The sequence below is a fragment of the Macrotis lagotis genome, chromosome 2, assembly GCF_037893015.1.
Source record: "Macrotis lagotis isolate mMagLag1 chromosome 2, bilby.v1.9.chrom.fasta, whole genome shotgun sequence".
Taxonomy (NCBI): Eukaryota; Metazoa; Chordata; class Mammalia; order Peramelemorphia; family Peramelidae; genus Macrotis; species Macrotis lagotis.
In genome coordinates this window covers 231,074,603-231,097,517 of record NC_133659.1, presented here as the reverse complement: position 1 = coordinate 231,097,517, position 22,915 = coordinate 231,074,603, and the positions used below count along the sequence as shown (strand labels likewise).

General features: G+C 37.2%; 1 pseudogene; it reads right to left on the bottom strand.

The window, feature by feature from the left end:
- Nucleotides 1-3,990: 3,990 nt before the first annotated feature.
- LOC141511477 (ribonucleoside-diphosphate reductase large subunit pseudogene) lies at nucleotides 3,991-6,431 on the bottom strand (annotated as a pseudogene).
- Nucleotides 6,432-22,915: the final 16,484 nt, after the last annotated feature.

The window sequence follows — 22,915 nt, the reverse complement described above, 5'->3', positions numbered from 1 at the left end:
AAGGTGGCTTATTCCTACCTGATCTAAAATTGCTTTATAAAGTATCAGTCATCAAAACTGTCTGGTATTGGTTAAGAAATACAGTGGTGGACCAGTGGAATAGACTAGATGCAATAGCAGGAAATGATTAATAGTAATCTGCTGTTTGATATACCCCAAAAGACCAGCTATTGGGATAAAACTCTCTTCAATCAAAACTGTGGGAAAATTGGAAGTTAGTATGTAGGAAACTTAGATTAGACCAACACCTCACACCCAATAATAAGATAAGATCCAAATGGATACAGGATTTAGAAATAAAAAACAATACTATAAGCAATCTAGAAGATCAAGGACTCGTTTCCTTGTCAGATCTATGGAAAGGGAAGCAGTTTATGACTAAGGAAGAGATGGAGAACATCACTAAAAAACAAACTAGATGATTTTGATTACATTAAATTAAAAAGTTTTTGCACAGACAAAACCACTGTAATCAAGATCAAAAGAAATGTAGTCAACTGGGAAACAATCTTTACAACCAATGTTTCTGACAAAGGACTCATTTCTAAAATATACAGAGAACTGAGTCAAATTTGTTTTTAAAAAACTCATTCCTTAATTGACAAATGGTCAAAGGATATGCAAAGGCAATTTACAGACAAGATCAAAGCAATCCATGGTCATGTGAAAAATTGCTCTAAATTATTACTTATTTTGGAAATGCAAATTAAAGCTTCTCTGAGGTACCACCTCACACCTCTCAGACCGACCAATATGACCAAAAAGGATAATGGTCATTGTTGGAAGGGTTTTGGGAAATCTGGGACACTATTACATTGTTGGTGGAGCTGTGAACTCATTCATCCTTTCTGGAGAGAAATTTGCTGCCAATGGGCAGCAAAAATGTGCATACCCTTTGATCCAGCAATACCACTACTGGGTCTATATCCTGAAGATATGATAAAACAGGGTAAAAATATCACTTGTACATAAATATTCATAGCAGCCCTGTTTGTGGTGGCAAAGGATTGGAAATCAAGTAAATGTCCTTCAAATGGGGAATGGCTTAGCAAATTCTGATATAGGTATGTCATGGAACACTATTCTATTAGAAACCAGGAAGGATGGGAATTCAAGGAAGCCTGGACGGATTTGCATGAACTGATGCTGAGTGAGATGAGCAAAGCTAGAAAAACACTGTACACCCTAAGAGCAACATGGGGGAGATGATCAACCTTGATGGACTGACTCATTCCATCAGTGCAACAATCATGGACAATTTGGGGCTGTCTGCAATGGAGAATACCTTCTGTATCCAGAGAAAGAACTGTGGAGTTTGATCAAAGACCAAGAACTGTTAACTTCAATTTACAAAAAAGAAGGCTGTTATCTTATTATCTGATCTTGCTATCTCTTCTTATACTTTATTATTTATTCCTTAAAGATATGATTTCTCTCTCATCACATTCAGTTTGGATCAATGTATACCTTGGAAGCAATGTAAAGATTGGCAAATTGCCTTTGTGGAGGAAATTTAGATTAGGGGAAAAATTGTAAAACTTAAAATATGAAAAAATTTAAGAAAAAAATCATGCATCGTCAATCACAATTTGATTATTTGATTGCTTGATATGCTACTATTGTTATCAAGATATGATCATAGATTGTTTACTTGATTGCTTGATAAGCAGCATTGATTCAAATTGCATCAAATTATAATTTTAATCATTTTTTTAACCTTACCCTCTTTTCAAGTATCTTTCAAGTACACACAATTCTCCTTAGGAGCTATAATATCATCCATAGTCTTATTATTTCTTGAACTATTTGTGCCCCTCCCCCCAGACCTATTTTCCTCCACACTTCCCCCCCAGCCCAGGGTACTTAACTCCTTGTTAAATGAAGCAAGAACTATTTTCTCTTCCATTTTACCTCCCCGCCCCTCCCCATCCAGGGTACTTAACTCCAGTTTACATCAAGCAAGAACTATTTTCTCTCACTTTGCCTCCCCACTTCCCCACCCAAGGTACTTAATCTAACTAACTATAAGAATCTTAAAGATCTCTAAGTACTGGGAGGCTCTAGAAGTCTCACCTGTGAACTTCACAAATCATTGTAAGTTACAGAGACATTGAGTCAGGTCCTTGCAATTTATGATGCGCTCATTAGACGAGATGCTAAACATCAGGTAATTAAGGTGAGTCAAAGGATAATGAGACACTTGAGTTTAAAGTTAATGCCCCTGCTTTTTTTAAGGTCTTTTTGTCTAAAACATAGTGATGTCATCTTGGACCTCTTCAATTGAGAGATAAAACCCAATTAAACTCATATCCTTTAGGTTCATTCTCTTCAATTATATTTTACCATCTATTCTTAAAGAAGCAAAGTTCTAAAGAATTAGAAGTGTTAGAGGAGGACTTTGAGCCAAGATGACAGAGGGAAAACAGGCACTATGCTAAGGTCTTCTGGTTTACCCTCAAAACCAACATGAAAGAAACCTTTTAACAGAAATTCAATTGACAAAACCCAGAAAAAGAAGCTAGGAGAAGAACATCTACCTCAAGTTCTGTCTCAAGGCACCATGGGTGAACCGGGAATGGAGAACAGAGTTGGAGGGGTTGGGGTGAAGGCAGAGGATCAACCTTATCTGAGGAGGCTTTGGTGCATGGCAGTGCAAGGACCAACTTTAGTCATGGAAACTTTGGCTGGGGGAGTGGGTGAGTCTCAGCCAGACTGGAATGTGAGTTCCAGTGCAGAGAACTGTAGAGCATGGCTAGGCATTGACATGGTGCTGGGGGCCTGAGTTCCATATGTTTAGCACAGCCCTCTTCCCAGAACAAACACAGTAACAGCTTCTCCTCCACCCCTTCAGGCTCAGGTGTGGACAGCAGAGCTCCCTCAACTGAAAGGGAGATTAACTAGCTTCCCTCAGGGCCCAGCCCATTGTTCAAGGACAATTCAGACCCTGCTGCTGAGGGACTCAAATACTCCAGACAAAGCAACCAGTAACCCCTACTAGCTACTAAGCCAAGTGAACAAAGTCTCTAGGGTATTCAAAAGCAAACCTCTGAGAGCCAGCCCCACCTCCAACACAAGGTCCTAGGAAAATGAAGAAAGGCCAGTAGAAAGGGGGGTCCATGGAGAAATACTTAGAAGTAATAGTTCCTAACCCAGAGAGATCTAGAACTTCTGAGGAGAATATGAATTAGTCTCCATCCCAGAAAGACTTCCGTGAAGAAATCAGGAGGGAATTTAAAAATCAATTGGAAAAATTGGGAAAAGAAACTCAAGAGAAAACTAACATGTTGCAAGAGAAAATTAACATCTCTCAACAAGCAAATGAATCCTTGGAAAATACAATTGGACAAATACAAAATGAGAATAATTGTCTCAGATCCTCAATTGAGCAAATGCAAAGAAATCAATACTCTCAAAACTACACTTGGGCAGATGGAAAACTCCTTCAAAAACAGAACTGACTAACTGAAAAAGGAGTTGCAATAGTAAGTGAAGACAATTCTTCTTTTTTTTTTAAGAGAAGTGTGCATCTTTATTTCAGCCCCAAATCCACATGATGATCCCACAGCAAATCAGAAGAGGGATAAGATCCAAAACATCTTAGAAAGAATCATTTCTGGGTGGCTTAGTGCTAAATACTGATAAGGCAGAGAAACCCAAGCTAGCCAGTGGAGGTGGGTATACCAACAGTTCTCATGAGATAGCAATCTGTTTTACCTCTAGTGGTGACATACCAGCCTAATAAGAGATCTCTCAGTCTAGCGAGATGACAATCTGCAGAGGCTATTCAGTCAAGGTAGGGCCCAGGAAAGTAACTAAGCCTCATGTACCCACTTTCTCTTTCCTACTCATTCACTGAGTCCAAGATGACTTCTTCACTCCCAAGACACCAGAAGAAAAATATTTTCATCCAGCATTGATACAGTATTTGATATGCATTGATCATTTATTTCCTTGTACTAAAGTCCAGCAAAGCCTCACCTCTTCAAGCAAATTCTCTACATCTATCTATGCTGAAAGAGACAGTGTGGCTTCCAAAGAAGTGCTGGCCTCCTCTTCTGAATCTTCCTTCTCAGGATCCACACATCAGGCACTCATCTCTGTTTTCTAAAGAGCAAACCATAGCTGCTGTGTTCCTCTCCTTTTCCTCTTCCTTCAACACCATTCCTTCTCCTTCAGTTTTTCCTTATTCAGAGTGAACTGAATGGGGTTAGCTGCTGGTCTTGTCCTCAAATAATACATGCCAGTCTTCAGGCCCTGCTTCCAACCATAGAAGTGCATACTGGTAAGTTTGCTCAGCAATGTGGATGTTCAAAGACTGACTCTGATCAATGAATGCCCCTCTATCAGCTGCCATCTTGAGAACAGTTTTCTGTGAGATTTCCCACACAGTTTTATAGAGCTGCTTCAGGTCTTCGGGAATTTCAGGGATACTCTGGATAGAGCCGTTACATGCAATGATCTGGTTTTTCATCTCTTCATTCCATAGGCTTCGCTCTGTCAGATCTTTTAGCAGTGTGGATTGACAATCTGAAATTCTCCTGATAGAACTCTCCAAGTATAAATGTTGCTAGTGTAAGGTTCAATGGATTCATTATTCCCCAAAATCTGAGCAGTAGAGGTAGTTGGCATTGAGGCAAGCAGTAAACTATTTCTGATGCCATACTTTTCAATCTTCTCCTTAAGAACTTTCCAGTCCCACAGGTCTGTAGGAGTGACATTCCACATATCATACTGAAGAATTCCTTTGCTGACTGGGGAGCCTTCATATGTTTCATATGGGCCATACTCCTTGGCCAAGTCACAGCTGGCTTCCAAGGCTCCATAATAAATGGTTTCAAAGATCTGTTTATTCAATAACTGGGCCTCTGGACTCTCAAAAGGGTATCTCATCAGGATAAAAGCATCAGCTAGACCCTGCACTCCAATACCAATGGGGCAATGATGTTTATTTGATAAACTTGCCTCTGGGACTGGGTAATAGTTGATGTCAATAATTTTATTTAAGTTGCGAACAATGACTTTGGTAACCTCTGCCAGTTTCTTGAAGTCATATGTGTGCTCCAAAGTGACAAACATATTCACAACCAAAGAAGCCAAGTTACAGACTGCAACCTCATCTTTACTAGTGTACTCTACTATCTCTGTGCACAGATTGCTGCATTTGATGGTCCCCAGGTTCTGCTGATTACTTTTCCGATTACATCTGTCTTTGTAGAGCATATAAGGGGTCCCTGTCTCCGTCTGAGACTCAATGATGGCATACCATAGCTTCTGGGCTTTTATAACTCTACAGACACGACCTTGTTTCTCATAACTTTCATATAACTTCTCAAATTCTTCTCCCCAAACTTCATCCAAACCAGGACATTCATTAGGACACATTAGGGACCAGTCCTGATTGCTTTCCACACATTTCATAAGGAGATCTGGGATCCAGAGGGCAAAGAAAAGATCCCTGGCTCGCTGCTCTTCCTTCCCAGTGTTCTTCTTCAAATCAAGGAATTCAAATATGTCTAAGTGCCAAGGCTCCAAGTAGATGGCAATGCCCCTGGCCACTTGTTACCCCCTTGATCCACATAGCGAGCTGTATTGTTGTACACTCTAAGCATTGGAACAAGGCCATTAGAATTTCCATTTGTCCCAGCAATGTAACTTCCAGTAGCTCTGATACAACTCACAGCAGCTCCAATGCCACCAGCTGACTTGGAAATCAGTGCACACTGCTTTAGAGTATCATAAATGCCTTCAATACTATCATCTTTCATACTCAGAAGGAAGCAACTAGAAAGCTGGGGACGGTTGGTGCCTGCGTTAAAGAGGGTGGGAGAAGCATGAGTGAACCATCTCTCAGAGAGAAGATTGTAGGTTTCAATTGCAGCATCAATATCTTCTTTGTGAATCCCCACAGACACTCTCATTAGCATGTGCTGAGGTCGTTCAGCCACCTTTCCATTGATCTTCAACAAATAGGAACATTCTAAGGTCTTAAAGCCAAAGTAATTATAAGAAAAATCTCAATCATAAATAATGGCAGAGTTGAGTCAATCTTTATTGGCTAATACAATGTCTAGGGTTGTTTTTGCCACCATTGGAGAATGCCTGTCATTAGAAGGATTTACATAGTTATAAAGATCTTCCATCACATCACTGAACACTTTCTTTGTTTCTTTATGCAAATTAGAAACAGTAATCCTGGCTGCTAAAATGGCATAGTCTGGGTGCTTGGTGGTCAAGGTTGAAGCCGTTTCAGCAGCCAAAGTATCTAATTCCACTGTGGTCACCCCACTGTATAATCCTTGGATAACTTTCATGGTGATTTGGGCAGGATCAACAAATTCCATGTTGAGTCCATAGCAAAGTTTCTGGATCCTAGAAGTAATCTTGTCAAACATGACCTGCTCCTGTCGGCCATCTCGCTTAATGACGTGCATGGCAGTGGCGGCGGCTGCCAGGGCCGGGCGCAGTCTCGGGAGGGAATCTTAGGCTGCAGAGTCCAAGCAGTGAGGCGCGCAGTGCCGACCGGGTGTGGCAGCGAGCGAGCTGGGCTGCGGGGTCAGGCCTGGCCGGGGCCGGGGCCAGGGCAGGACGGAGACTCAGGGCTGGGGCAGCTGAAAGCTTCAGGGCGCAGCAGGAGCAGCTGAGGCCACTGCGGGACAACGGATCCGAATCCTCTTCCAATTCTTCTCTTACAAAAAAGAATGGAATCTGTGGAAACTGATGACTTCATGAGACAACAAGAATCTGTTAAAACAATAAAAGATCAAAAATTGAAAAAAATGTAAAATACCACATCAGCAAAACCACTGACCTTGAGAATTGATGAAGGAGGTATAACCTAAGAATTACTGCTCTTCTTGAAAACATTGAAGGGGAAAAAAGCTTGGACTTAATATTATAGGATTTAGTGATTGAAAACTTTCCTGATATCATGGAACCAGATAGCAAAATAACTATCGAAAGAATATATTGATCCCCTCTGGAAAGGGATCCCAAAATGAAAACACCAAGGAATGTTGTGGCCAAATCCCAGAACTATTAGGTAAAAGAGAAAATCCTGCAATCAGCCAGAAAGAAACAATTTAAATACCATGAGCCACAGTAAGTATTATGCAGGACCTGGATACATCAACATTAAAGGATCAAAGGGCCTGAAATGAGATATTCTGAAGAGCAAGGGAGCTTGGAATTCAGCCCAAAATCCACCATCCAGCAAAGCAAGACTTCTCTTCCAGGGAAAAAGATGGACATTTAATGAAATGGGAGACTTTCAACGTTTCCTGATGAAAATACAAGAGCTAAATAGAAAATTTGGACATCAAACAAGAGACTCGAGAGACACTTGAAAAGGTAAAAAAAAGGTAAAGGAAAAAACTGCTATCCAATAAGATGAAACGGGTTATATTCCTGTCAAGCGACACCTCCTAAGAGTGATATACACATATTTTTGGTGACCTTGGCCACCAGAGATATGCATGTCTTACTCATTAAATGGATTTGTTGGCTCACCAGTGAACCCTGACCTAAACATCTGAGGAGCTGGAGGTGTGTAGGAAACTTTCTGATAAGGAAATCTATAGACTTCAAAGGACAAATATTGTAAATTCAATCGAGGAAGCTATGCAGACCTGTCATGTCTGAGATAAGTTTTGTTTTAAAAGTCTTAGTATTGGGGTGGCTAGGTGGCGTAGTGGATAAAGCACCGGCCTTCCAGTCGGGAGTACCTGGGTTCAAATCCGGTCTCAGACACTTAATAATTACCTAGCTGTGTGGCCTTGGACAAGCTACTTATCCCCATTTGCCTTGCAAAAAAACCTAAAAAAACCCAAAAGTGTTAGTATTGGGGTTGCTAGGTGGTGCAGTGGATAGAGCACCAGCCCAGGAGTCAGGAGTACCTGAGTTCAAATCTGGCCTCAAAATTTAATAATTACCTAGCTGTGTGGCCTTGAGAAAGTCACTTAACCCCATTTGCCTTGCAAAAAAATCCCCCTAAAAATAAAGTCTTAGTATCCAAGAATAAAGCAATAGAATTGTTATCATGATCATTTATGATGGGCATCTCTATTCAGCCTGACTCTTATCAGTGTTCAGATCCACACAGAATTATTGCAGGCAATAACTGGAACCCAAAGCAGGGATAGTCTGGAGAGGAATCAGTCTTGAAAGGAAAGAAACTGTCTGGACATCCTGTGGATCAAAGAAAGAGCACTCTCCATAGACAGCAGGTATTGGAGGTAATTTTTATTTATTTTTATCAGGTCTAAAACAGAGAGCATTAATATGGGACAGGGACAGTCTAAGTAAGAGGACATTATTTGAAAGTGCTAAAGCAGATAGTTAAAGTTGTTAATAGCAACAAAATAACTGGAAAAATTTATTGAATGTGTACAAAAATGTTGTCCTTGGATTCCAGGAGAAGGAGTACTAAGTACTGACAAATGGGAAACTGTGGGGAAGCAGATGAGTGAACATTTTAAACAGGAAGGTCATGAGGCATTTTCTATAGGAGTCTTTTCATTGTGGAATATTTTAAAAATGTGTCTGACTCCACCTGAAGATGTTTCTTTGACTCAGAGTATATTAAAAAAGGTTGATGTAGATGTTCAAACTATTCAGCAGGAAGATAAGAGTAAAAAAGAATAGAAGAAGAATGGTGTCTTTTACCTCCAATGCCACCTCCTTCTAACCTTAGCAACCCACCTTCTGTTCCTTTATGATCTAAAGAAGAAAATGTCAACAAAGATAAAGGGCATATGAATGTTTTTCAAAAAGTTGTTCAAAAAAGCAATAAAGGAGAGAAGATTCCATGGCACATAAAAGACTTATTGTTCTCTTTTTCCATGCTTGAAAGACCTGATACACAGATTCCAGGGATTTTTTTGAGAGAATACGGTAATGTAAAAAAAATTTCAAAACATTTAAAGAATTAAAATCAGCAACAAGCACATGTAGCAATATTAGCCCATACATTTTAACTATGATAGAAATATTAGCCAGAAAAATATTAGCCTCAGAAAATTAGACTATGATAACAAAAACTGCTCTTCCACCAGAAAATTCACAATTTCTTGCTATACTGCAGCAGGCAGTTCAAAGGGGTGTGAGAGATCAGACAGCTTGTTTGCTCATGACTGATTTATCTAGATCTTGAAATTAACTGAGAGAGGAATTAAGAAAAAGCACTAGCTAGGAGAAGGAGAATTGTTTCATGAAGACTTGATAAAATAAAATGTTAAAAAATGTTAAAAAGGGAATTTATTTGAAGTTGTAGAAACAGAAAAGTGACGGTGAGTATTCTCAGATGAGAAAGGTATGTGTTTAAAAAAAACAATCACCAAAGAAATGTTATTTGACATGAAGAAAGTTTTGAAGAAGTAAATTTCAGGAAGAGAAGATAATCAGGTCCATTTTGAAGTACAAGATTTGATTGTTACAGAAAATAATGGGACAACTGAGGATTTAAAAACAGAAGGCTCCCCTCTCAGAAAAGATTTAGGGATGTTCCCAAAAAGAAGTTATTTGGTTTTACTCTAAACTGAAGGGGGACAGGGGATACTCCAATTAGGCTTAGGGATTTTTGAGTGACTGTCTTCTCAAAAGTTATAGTAATTTATAGTTAAAAATTAACAAGTGTTAAATACTAAAACCTTTGAATGGAAAAACATATTGTGAAAGATGGAATGTTCTCTGCATTTTTCCTCCAGTTTCTTGGAGATTTGTCACCTTTGGTGGCGTTTGTTTTTGTTTTCCAGCTGAAGCTTGTGTGTTTATCTTGTATCCTGTTGTCTTTTGTCTTTGTGTAATGGTTAGAGAATCCTCTAGTGTGAGAGCAAGGTGGGGTTTTCCTGGATTTTGGGGGCCTCGCTGGTTCTAAATGCTCCAATTTTGTTTATGTGCTTGTTTTAAAATACAAGCAGAGGGAAGCTCTCAGCTGTTTCTATATGGTCAGGCCTGCTATTCTCTGTCATCTGATTGGCCAATCTTCTTTCTAGTCTCCCTTTTCAAAATTAAATCTTATTTTTTCCCAAAAACTCATGATTTAGCGCAAAAAAGGGAAATTTTCCTGAATTCATGTTGTTTTGGGAGGAGAAGGGGTTGTATTATTTTTTTTTTTAGGTTTTTTGCAAGGCAAATGGGGTTAAGTGGCTTGCCCAAAGCCACACAGCTAAGTAATTATTAAGTGTCTGAGGCTGGATTTGAACCTAGGTACTCCTGACTCCAGGGCCAGTGCTTTATCCACTATGCCACCTAGCTGCCCCTAGGGGTTATATTATTTTCTTTTATTTTCTATTGCTTCTTTTCTGGTCTGATTGACTAACAGAGTTTTATTTACTGATTTGGCAAATTATACTTATGAGGGACCTAGAAGAAACTGAAATTGTCTCTAAAATTATTTTTTGGACTAGTCATAATAAGCATATTTTAAAAAAGAGGGTTTTTTCTTATAATTTTTATGGCTCCTCCAGAGTTTTAAAAACAAAACTAAAAACAAAAAGTATGAATGATATGCTAAAATAGATAAGGGCAGATCGAGACTGGGAGTCTGCCAAAACCATTGTCAGCATAGACTTCTGAGTTAAGTGCTCTTAATCAGGCTTTACATTTTCTAAAAAGGGAGGAAATAATTTTTATAAAGATTCAAAATATACTTATATGCTTTAGTTCATATATATTATAAAAATAAATAGATAAAAATTGGGGGTGAGCAAGGAATGAGATACAGTAATGGTAAATAATTAGTGCATACTACTTTGATATCTCAAAATGTGTCAGTGATGATAAAAAGCTCTTATAAATTAGAGTATTGAGAAGTTAAAATAGCACTGATACAAATAAGAATTTGCAAATCTTTATATTTTGAAAAGGAAAATAATTTAAGGTAATTTTGAATATGAGTTTGGAATTTACAAGATTATTAAGAGAACTATAAAGAAAATCTTGTAATCATAAAAAAAGGATTTTAGAAACATCTGGTCTTGGGGTGGGGTAGAGCCAAGATGGCAGCATGAAGGTAGCATTTCCTGGGAACTCCTTCCCCCCAAAGCTCTAAGAAACCATCAAATTATGACCCTAGTGAAAATTTAGAGAGGTATAACCCACAGAAAGACTGAGTGATACATTTTCCCAGTCTAAGATAACTTAGAAGTTCTATGGGAAAGGTGTGTTTCACCAGGACCAGGAGTTAGAAAAAGCTCCAGTTGCAGCACAGCCCAGGAACATTTTGAAGGAGCAGTGAGAGAATTCTGCTACATCAGAATAAGTGTGGAGTTAGGAGCACAGGCTGCAGAACCTACAGCACAAATAGGGGTGGGGGTGGGGAGGAATCAGCCTGCACCTTCAGAGCACAGCCCACACATCGTAATGGGATCAGGAGAGTCAGAGCAGAAATCTCTGCTCTTCCTGGGGGCAGTACTCTGTTGTTTGCCCACACTTAGATCCAGGTTGCAGTTTGCTCTTCCATACTAAGATACCAGAGCAGGGACCCTTCTTATAACTCCAGGGCAGAGGGGAATGCTGTGGTTAGCTACATATCAAAACACAGGAAAGAGAGCCTAAGACCTTGGAGGAATAAAGGTCCCAGTGGGGTGTCCCCCAAAACAAAATAAAACCCAAAGCCTTGGAAGTGGTGTAAACTTATCTTGGGCTGAGGAAGACAGTAAACAACAGAAAAAGAAGAATCTGACCATAGAAAATTATTTTAGTTCCATGGAAGATCAAAATACATACTCATATGATGACAAAATCGAAGTTTCCATATCCAAAACCTCCAAGAGAAATAGAAAATGGGCTCAGACTATGGATAAGCTAAAAAAAAGACTTCGAAAAGCAATTAAAGGAGGTGGAGGAGAAATTGGGAAGAGAAACGAGAGCAATGCAGAAAAATCATGAAAACCAAATCAGCAGCTTGGTGAAAGAAATACAAAAAAAAAATACTGAAGAAAATAATGTTAAAAACTAGTTTAGGACAAATGGAAAAAGCAAAACAAAAGGCAAATGAGAATACCTTAAAAAGAAGAATTGGCCAACTGGAAAAGGAGATAAAAAAACTCTGAAGAAAATAACTCCTTCAAATGCAGAATGGAACTAAAGGAAGCCGATGACTTTGCAAGAAATCAGGAAGAAATAAAACTCTCTCAAAAAAAGCCAAAAATTAGAAGAAAATGTGAAATATCTCATTGGAAAAACAACCAACTTTGAAAACAGATCCAGAAGAAATAATTTAAAAATTATTGGGCTACCTAAAAGTCATGACCAGGAAAACAGCCTGGACTTCATTTTTCAAGAAATAATACAAGGGGCGGCTAGGTGGCTCAGTGGCTAAAGCACTGGCCCTGGAGTCAGGAGTACCTGGGTTCAAATTTGGTCTCAGACACTTAATAATTCCTAGCTGTGTGGCCTTGGGCAAGCCACTTAACCCCATTTGCCTTTCCAAAAAAAAAAAAACCCAAAAAAGAAATGATACAGAAAAATTGCCCTGGGATCCTAGAAGAAGAGGATAACATGGAAATTGAGGGAATTTACTGATCACTTCCTGAAAGAAATCCCAAAAGAAAAACTTCCAGGAATATTATAGCCAAATTTCAAAACTTCCAAATCAAAGAGAAAATTCTAAAAGGTGCCAGAAACAAACAATACAACTACTGAGGCTCCATAGTCAGGATTATACAGGATCTGGCAGCATCTACATTAAGGGCTCATAGGGATTGGAATATGATATTCTGGAAGGCAAAAGATCTTGGTTTACAACTGAAAATCAATTACCCATCAACACTGAACATCCTCTTTCAGGGAAAAAAAAATAGACTTCCAGTGAAAAAGGGGACTTTCATACTTTCCTATTGAAACAACCAGAGCTGAACAGAAAATTTGATCTCCAAGTACAGGACTTTGGTGAACCATAGAGGGGGGTGGAAGAGAAGGACTAACTATGAGGAACTTAATGATATTGAACTGTTTGTATTCCTGCATGGAAAGAAGATATTGATAACTCATATGAACTTTCTCATTTATAAGAACTGTTAGAAGGAACATATATAGACAGGGCACAGGAAGGAGCAGAATATAATGGTATAATAAAGTAAAAAGATCGAGTCAATGGATGATAAAGGAAAGTACTGGGAGGAAGGGAAAGGAGATGAATAAGAAGCTAAGAAATTTCACATAAGAGTCAAGAAAAATCTTTTTCAGTGGAATGGACTGGGGGAAGGCAAGGGGGAATGAGTGAGCTTTCATTCTCATCAGAAATGGCTCAGAGAAGAAATAACATATACACTTAATAGGGTAGAGAAATCTATCTTACCCTAGAGAAACATGAAAAGAAAGGGATGGGATAAGGGGGCATGAGAGGAGGGGAGGGGGGGAATAGGTGATAGAAGAGAGGGAAGATTGAGGGGGAGTATACTCAGATATAACACACTTTTGGATAGGATCAGGATGAGAGGAGAAAGAGAATATAATAAATGAGAGTGGGGAAGAATAGAATGGAGGGAAATACAGCTAGTAATAGCAACTGTGGATAAAATATTGATGCAACTTCTTTGGTGGACTTATGATAATGAAAGCAATTCACTCCAGAGACAGAGCCATTGGAATCTGAACACAGACTGAAGTACATTTTTTTCTTTTATTCTCTCACTCTTTGTGTTGTTTCTCATATTCTTGGGGGTGTTTATGTTTACTCTTATAACAAAAATATTATAATAGTACAAAATAAATAAATCTAGATCCCAACAAAAAAAATCTGATCTCAAGAATTTTTTATGTATTGCAGAGTTTTTAGGGAGTAAAGAGAATATACATTAAATTGAAATGTGTTACATATAATTAATAAACTGTGTATAAGAACAGATTCAAACAATTAATTTGAAAATTTAAAATTGTGTTACAATAACAAATAACAAATGCATTGAAGTGTCATCCATCACCTTTAAAATTTGTTATAAGAGGTGGCCGCTAGGTGGCGCAGTGGATACAGCACTGGCCCTGGAGTCAGGAGTATCTGAATTCAAATTAGGCCTCAGAAATTTAATAATGACCTAGCTGTGTGGTCTTGGGCAAGCCACTTAACCCCATTTGCCTTACAAAAACCTAAAAATAAAGATTTGTTATAAGAAAACAGCTTATATCTTTCAAGATCTTTTGGCCCAGAGAGATTTTGAAAAGCTGTACTCTTGCACCTAGGGTTTTTTAAATGAAATATTTATATGTAAGATCAAAGTAGCTTCCTTAGTTTTTGTTATTTAAGAAGAAAATTTATATATATCCTGTAACCCTGGCATTGGTAAAAGTTTGAGTAACCAAGAATAAAGCAATAAAGTTTGTATCATGACCTTTTGTGTTGAGCATCTCTATTCAACCTGACTGTCTTCAATGTTCAGATCCACACAGAGTTATTGTTGGCAATATATCCCCACCTGGGAGAAAGATTCTCATAACTCTTGAGAATTGTAACTCTATTAGAGAGAATATGCTTAGCCAGAAGTGCTGGACACTCATTACTTTTCTGTGACTCAGATAGAGTGATTTATAAACAATACCTCCTTTAAAAGGGGGACAGTAAGGAGATGGGAGGAGGGAGGAGATTGAATGGGGTAAATCTCATTACATTAAGAGGTACAAAGGAACTATTGCAATAGAGGGGAAGAAGGGAGGAGCTGAGAACTGTCTGAATCTTAATGTTATCAAGTTTGGCTTAAAAGTTAACACACACACACACACACACACACACACACTAAGTTAAGTTAAGAAACTTACTTTACCTTTCAAATATTAAAAGGGGGAAAGGGGAGGGGGGAGAGAAAAAAGGGGAACTAAGAGAAGCAAGGGAAGGAAGAAGGGGAAAAGGGAAAGGGGAACAAAAGGGGAGGGGGCTAGATATAGGAGGGCAAAACATACTGAAGGTGGTGGTGGTATTCAGAAATAAAATACTGGGGAATATGGATAAAGTGAAAAAAGAGGGAAAATACAAACAGAAGGAAGATAGCATGGAGGGCAATAAAGAGTTAGTAATTATAATTTTATTAGTTTTAGTTTTTGCAAGGCAATGGGGCTAAGTGGCTTGTCCAAGGCCACACAGCTAGGTAATTATTAAATGTCTGAGGCCAGATTTGAACCCAGGTACTCCTGACTCCAGGGCCAGTGCTCTATCCACTGTGCCACCTAACTGCCCCAGTAATTATAACTTTGAATGTGAATGGGATGAAGTCTCCCTTAAAACATAAGTGAATAGCAGAGTGGATTAAAAAACAGAATCATACAATATGTTGCTTACAAGAAACTCATTTGAAGCAGAGAGATACATATAGAGTAAAGGTAAAAGGTTGGAACAAAATATATTTTGCTTCTGCTGAAGTGAAAAAAGCAGGGGTAGCAATCCTTATCTCAGAGAAAGCAGCTGCAAAAATAGATATCCTTAAAAGAAATAAGGAAGGAAACTATATGCTCCTAAAAGGCACTATAGACAATAAAAGTAATTTCAATACTAAATATATGTACCCTATGGCATAGTATCCAAATTATTAGAGGAGAAGTTGAAGGAGTTACAGGAAAATATAGACAGCAAAACTTTACTGGTGGAAGACCTCAACCTCCTGCTTTCAGATTTATTTAAATCTAATCATGAGATAAACAAGAGGGAAGTTAAGGAGGTAAGTAGATTGTTAGAAAACCTAGGTATGATAGACTTATGGAGGAAACTGAATGGGTATAGAAAGGAATATACTTGTTTTCTGCAGTACATGACACTTACACAAAAATTGACCATGTCCAAGGGCATAAAAACCTAATGATCATTTGCAGAAAGGCGGAAATAATGAATACATCTTTCTTAGATGATAATGAAATAAGAATCATATGCAATATTGGGCCAGGGAGATATAGACACTAAACTAATTTGAAACTAAATAACCCAATTTTAAAGAATAAGTGGATCGAACCACAAATTATAGAAAGAATTAGTTAATTTATCCTAGATATTGACAGTAATGAAACAACATACCAGAACCTATTGGATTCACTCAAGGCTGCTGTCAGGGGATATATTATATCTTTAAATGCTTACATGAACAAATTAGAGAAAGAGGAAATCAATGAACTCAATATGCAACTAAAAAAAATTAGAGAAAGAATAAAATACCAAATTAGAAATTCTAAAAATTAAATGAACAATTAATAAAATTGAAAGAAAGAAAATTATTGAACTCATAAATAAAACCAAGAGTTGGATTTATGAAAAAACCAATAAAATTGATAAATTTCTGGTCAGTTTGATTTAAAAAAGAAGAAAACCAAATTGCTAGTATCATAAATGAAAAAGGTGAACTCATCACCAATGAGGATGAAATTAAAGTAATAATTTAGAATTATTTTGCCCAACTCTATGCCAATAAATTTGATAATCTAAAATAAATGGATGAAAATTTTCAAAAACATAAGTTGCCCAGGTTAAATGAAAAGGAAATTAAATACCTAAATAACCCTATCTTATTAAAAGAAATTTAACAAGCCATTATTGACTTCCCTAAGGAAAACTCTCCAGGGCCTGATGGAGTCACAAATGAATTCTATCAAGCATTTAAGGAACAATTGGTTCCAATTCTGCATAAACTCTTTCGAAAAATAGGTGAAGATGGAACTCTGACACCAGTATTGTGCTGATACCTAAACCAGAAAGAGTTAAAACAGAGAAAGAAAAGTATAGACCTATCTCCCTGATGAATATAGATGCAAAAATCTTAAATAAAATTTTAGCAAAATGATTACAATAAGTTATCACTAGGATAATACATTTTGACCAAGTAGATTTTATCCCAGGAATGCAGGGTTGGCTTAATATTTGGATAATTGTTAGTATATTTAATTATATCAATAACAAACATATCAGAAATAATATGATTATATCAATAAATGCTGACAAAATACAGCACCCATTCCTACTAAAAACACTAGAGAGTATAGGAATAAATTGATTCTTCCTTAGAATAATAAGCAGTATCTATCTGAAACCATCAATAAACATTATATGCAATGGGGATAGGCTAGAGTCTTTCCTAATAAGATAGGGGTGAAACAAGGATTCCATTATCACCACTACTATTCAGTATCATATTAGAAATGTTAATTTCAGCAAGAAGAGAAGAAAAATAAATCAAAGGAATTTGAATTGGGAAGGAAGAGACAAAACTCTTACTCTTTGCAGATGATATGATGGCATACCTAGAGAATCGAAAAAAATCATCTAAAAACTAGAAATAATTAGCATAGCAAAGTTGCAGGATATAAAATAAACCCTCATAAATACTCAACATTTCTATATATGACTAGCAAGATGCAACAGAAAGAGCTAGAAAGAGAACTCCCATTCAAAGTAACCTTAGACAATATAAAATACCTGTGAGTCTACCTGTCAAGGAAAACTCAAAAACTTCTCACACAAATATAATCAGATTTAATTAACTGGGCAAATATCAACTGCTCATGGATAGGTTGAGCTAATATAATAAAAATTACAGTTCTACCAAAATTAAACTACTTGTTTAGTGCCCTGCCAATCAAAATTCCAGAAAATTACTTCAATGAGTTGGAAAAAATTGTAAGTAAATTCATATGGAGACAAAAAAGTCAAGAATTTCCAGGGATTCAATGAAAAAAATGCAAAAGAAAGTGGCTTAGCCTTACCAGACCTAAAATTATATCCGTCAGCATCAGTCATCAAAATTGTATGGTATTGGCTAAGCATTAGAATGGTGGATCAGTGGAATAGAATTGCAGAAAATGATTATAGTAATCTGCTGTTTGATAAACCCAAAGAGTCCAGATTTTGGTATAAAAACTCTCTCTTCGATAAAATCTGTTTGGGAAATTGGAAGTTAGTATGGAAGAAACTTGTATTAGACCAACATCTCATACCCTATACCAAGATAAGATCAAAATGGATATTGGATTTAGAAATAAAAAACAATATTATAATTATATTATATTACATAATTATAATTATATTATATAATATTATAAACAAACTAGAAGATCAAGGATGTTTACTTGTCAGATCTGTGGAAAGGGAAGCAGTTTATAACCAAGGAAAAGATGGAAGACATCATTAAAAAACAAACATTAAATTGATTACATCAAATTAAAAAGCTTTTGCACAGACAAAACCACTGTAACCAAGATCATAAGAAATGTTGTAAATTAGGAAATATTTTTACAAGTAGTATTTCTGACAAAGGACTCATTTCTAAAATATACAGAGAACTGAGTCAGATCTAAAAAAAAACAAGCCATTCACCAATTGACAAATTGTCAAAGGATATTCAAAGGCAATTTACAGATGAGGAAATCAAAGCCATCCATAGTCGCATGAAAAATTGCTTTAAATCATTACTTATTAGAGAAATGCAGATTAAAGCATCTCTGAGGTACCACCTCATACTTCTCAGACTGGCCAATATGGTCATAAAGGGCAATGTTTAGTGTTGGTAGGGATGTGGAAAATTTGGGACACTGGTACATTATTGGTGGAGCTGTGAACTCATCCAACCTTTCTGGAGAGCAATTTGGAATTATGCCCAAAGGGCAGCAAAAATATGCATAAGCTTTGATATAGCAATACCACTACTGGATTTATACCTTAAAGACATTATGAAAAAGGGTAAAAACATCACTTGTACAAAAATACTCATATCAGCCCTGTTTTTGGTGGCAAAGAATTGGAAATTAAGTGAATGTCCTTCAATTGAGGATTGGTTTAACAAATTGTGGTTTATGTAAGTCATGGAACACCACTGTTCTATTAGAAACCAGGAGGGATGGCAATTCAGGGAAGCCTGGAAGGATTTGCATGAACTGGTGCTGAGAGAGATGAGCAGAACCAGAAGAACATTGTACACCCTAACAGCAACATGGGGATTGATGATCAACCTTAATGGACTTGCTCATTCCATTAGTGCAACAATCGGCCACAATTTTGGGGTATCTGCAATGGAGAATACCATCTGTATCCAGAGAGAGAGAATTGTGGAGTTTGAACAAAGACCAAAGACTATTACCTTTAATTAAAAAAAAAATAAACCATTATCTCGTTATGCAATTTTGCTATCTCTTGAATGCTTTTATTTTTCCTTAAGATTATGATTTCTCTCATTACATTGTTTAGATCAATGTATACCATAGAAACAATGTAAAGACTAACAGACTGCCTTCTGTGTTTGGGGGCGGGGAGCAAGATTAAGGGAAAAATTGTAAAACTCTAAATAAAATATTTCTTTTATTTTTTTTAAAAAAAGGTAGGTGAGGGGCAGCTAGGTGACACAGTGGATAGAGCACTGGCCCTGGAGTCAGGAGTATCTGAGTTCAAATCTGGGCTCAGACCCTTAATAATTATCTAGCTGTGAGGCCTTGGGCAAGTCACTTAACTCCATTTGCCTTGCAAAAAAAAATAAATAACCTAAAAAAAGGTAAGTGAGATGAGGAGGTTTAGTTCTAAGAGAAAGAAGGAAGGAGGAAGAACATTGTAGGCAAGGAGAGAAGAGAGAGTCAGGGTAAAGACAAGAGTGAGACAAATCATAGATAGACTATTTGTGAAGACTTGGAAGTCTTATTTTTTAAAGAATGAATTCTTTGAATGTCTGAAATAATGGTGGTTTATGCTAAGCATAGTATACTACTGTGCTATAAGAAATGCTGAGCAGGATGGTTCAGAAAAACCTGGGAAGATTCACATGAATTAATATAAACTCAATTGAGCATAAACTTTGTAATAATGTAACAATGATCAATTGTAAAAGACAGTTATTCTGGGGTGGCTAGGTGGCACAATGGAGAGAGCACCAGCCCTGGAGTCAGGAGTACCTGAGTTCAAATCCAGCCTCAGACACTTAAAATTGCCTAGCTGTGTGGCTGTGGGCAAACCATTTAACCCCATTTGCCTTGAAAAAAACTAAAAAAAAAAACCCAAACAAACAGTTACTCTGATAAAAACAAATATTCCAAATTATTAGGATGAAAAATGATGACAAATGCTCTCTACCTAGAGAGAGAACTGACAAAGATTGGGTGCAGTTTGAAGATTTTTTCACTTTGTTTTTCTTTTTCTTCCCAGTATAGCCAATATGGAAAGTTCTCTTACATGATGTCACATATCTAATAATAAGTATAGTTATTCCTTGCTTCCTCAATAGATAAGGAAAAAAGGAGGGAGGGAGGATAAGAATTTGGAACTAAAAGGAAAAAATAAAAAATAATAATGAATTCTCTGGTTGCTTAGCCAGTCCCTTTCTCTGCTGTCCATTCAGATTATTTATTTCCTTGTTTAGTGGCATCTCCTTGAAAAAAAAGAATATTTGAGACTTAAATTAATATCTCTGAGTTTTAATAATCTGGTTTTCTCTTTAAGTTCAGTGAGTAAGGAAGTTTGGTTAATTTCATTAATTTCTATTTCATTCATATTCCATTGATTTTCATGATAAAAAAATGCAAGTCCCTTGAGCCCAGGGTTTGTTTCCTTTAGTTATTTGATTCTCTTATGCCTACTGTATTGCCTAGTTCATAATGGTAATCTAATAGAAGTTGTTGTTTAATTGCTAACGAAAAAAGAAAGTGTTATATCTTCCCTTTTAGAGTTGTATACAATTTGATAGTCTTGACCAACATTTGTTTTGTTTTGTTTTGTTTGTTTTTTCCTTCCACTTTTCCTTTACCTTTTTTTAATGGAACTCTTGAGTTGTGTATTTGGTGATTGAATTTCGCTGTTCAGTTCTGGTCTTTGTGTCAGAATATTCTGGAAGACTTCTATTTCATCGAACAGCCATCTTTTTTAACTGAAAATATATGCTGAATTTTGTAGGGTAGTACATTCTGAATTGTAATCCCAAGTCTTTAATCTTGTAAATGTGCAATTTCAGGTCTTCCTATCCTTCAGTGTTGAGGCTGATAGGTTTTGTGGAAGTCTTAATTATTTATATTTGAATTGTTTTCTTTTTGCTGTTTGCAATATTCTCTCCTTTATTTGAAAGTTCTGGAATTTGGGTATTAGAGCCCTTGGAGTTCTTATCCTAAATTCTCTTTCTGGAGGGGTTTTGTGGCTTCTTTCAATGGTTATATTGTTATCCTGTTCTGGTAGATTTGGACAGTTTTCCCTTAAATTTTCTGCAAGATGTTTTCTAAATTCTTCTCTTTCTTTCTCTCTTTCTTTATTTTTAGGTTTTTTGCAAGGCAATGGGGTTAAGTGGCTTGCCCAAGGCTACACAGCTAAGTAATTATTAAGTGTCTGAGACCAGATTTGAACCCAGGTACTCCTGACTCCAGGGCCAGTGCTTTATCCACTGCCACCTAGCTGCCCCTTTAAGTTCTTTTCTTAATCCAGGCTTTCTGGGTCCAATGATTCATGCATTGTCTCCCCTGGATCTACTTTTTAGGGCATTCATTTTCCCTTAAAGGTACTCTACATTTTCTTCAATTTTTTTCAGTTTTTTATTTTGTTTGATGGAATTTTGTAGTCTTGTAGTTTCTTTGCTTTCTATTTGATCAATTCTAATTTTTATGGTTTTATTTCCTTCTATTATCGTCTGTTTTTCCTTTTCCAGTTGGTTAGTTTTACTTTTAATAGAGTTGATTTCTTTGGTCAGTTTTTCATAATTTTCCTCCATGATTTTCATTTCTTTTTTTCTTTTCTTCTTCCTCTCTTCTTTGGTTTTTTTAAATTCTTTTTTAAACTCTTCAATGAGCTGTCATCTTTGTCTGTAGTTTTCTATAATGAGCACTCTTTTAGCTTTTTCATTCATCTTTTCTCTTATCCTAGGGTACAGGAAGTATAGATCCAAGTTGTTTTTTTTTTCTCCTGGGGCTGGGTTCTGATCCTGGCTTGCCATTGGCCGAGATTTTACCTGGGCAGTCCAGGCCTTGCCTTTGCAGAGGTTTTATTTTTTAATTCCTTAATGTTCAGGTTCTGATTTAACAGTGGTTTGCTCCCAACCTTTACCCCAGTGTACTCAGGGTTCAGACTTTATTTGGGGGTGGAGTCCTCCCTGCTGGCTTACTATCTAGCTACCAGGACTTCTGCTGTTGTTAAACTGTGGGAATTTAGATTGCACTTGGCTAAACACTCTCTGCTGACTTTCCTGCTCTCCTGTCTCCTGGACTTTACTTCCACTTTTCCCCCTTTCACAGAAGATCCTCCACAAAGTCTACAATTGAAAACTTCTTTGAATATTCTCCTTTTCTTGGTGGAATCTGTAGTTTGAATGCCAAAGAAGAGGCTTCATTTGTTTTTGATAGAGAAAAGCTCCAGGAGCCTGTTGGCTTCACACCACCATCTTGGCTCCTCACTGAAAACCCCCTTCATGATGTTTTCAGTCCAATCCTTCTAAGTATACTCTCTCCCTCATTCTCTAGAGTATTCCATCCATAGAGCTATAGCCCTCCCCAATAAAAGTATTAGGTACAATCTTTCCCACTGTCCCTTCAGTACCTCAGACAAGGTACTAAATCCCTAGTTAACTAAACTATGGATTAAGAGAAGATCACTTCCTAATCTTTTTATGTTTATCCCTTCTAAGTATACTCCCACCCTCTGCTCCTATTGTGTTACAAACCTCTTGGTATCTGGTAAAGTAAAGTCACTTCTGATTTAATTATATAGAGATCCTCTAAGTATTCTGAGTATCCTGAAGGTTTCTCTTAAGAACTTTAGAATTAATTTTAAGACAAGAGTGACACTGGCACAGCACCCACCAGCATAGAGTGCTCTCATCAGAGCAAATGCTGAGCTCTATGAACAAGGTAGAATTAAGTAGATCGGGGCGGGGGGGGGGGGGGGCCAGGTGGCACAGTGGATAGAGCACCAGCTCTGAAGTCAGGAGTACCTGAGTTCAAATCCAGCTTCAGATATTTAATAATTACTTAACTGTGTGGCCTTGGGCAA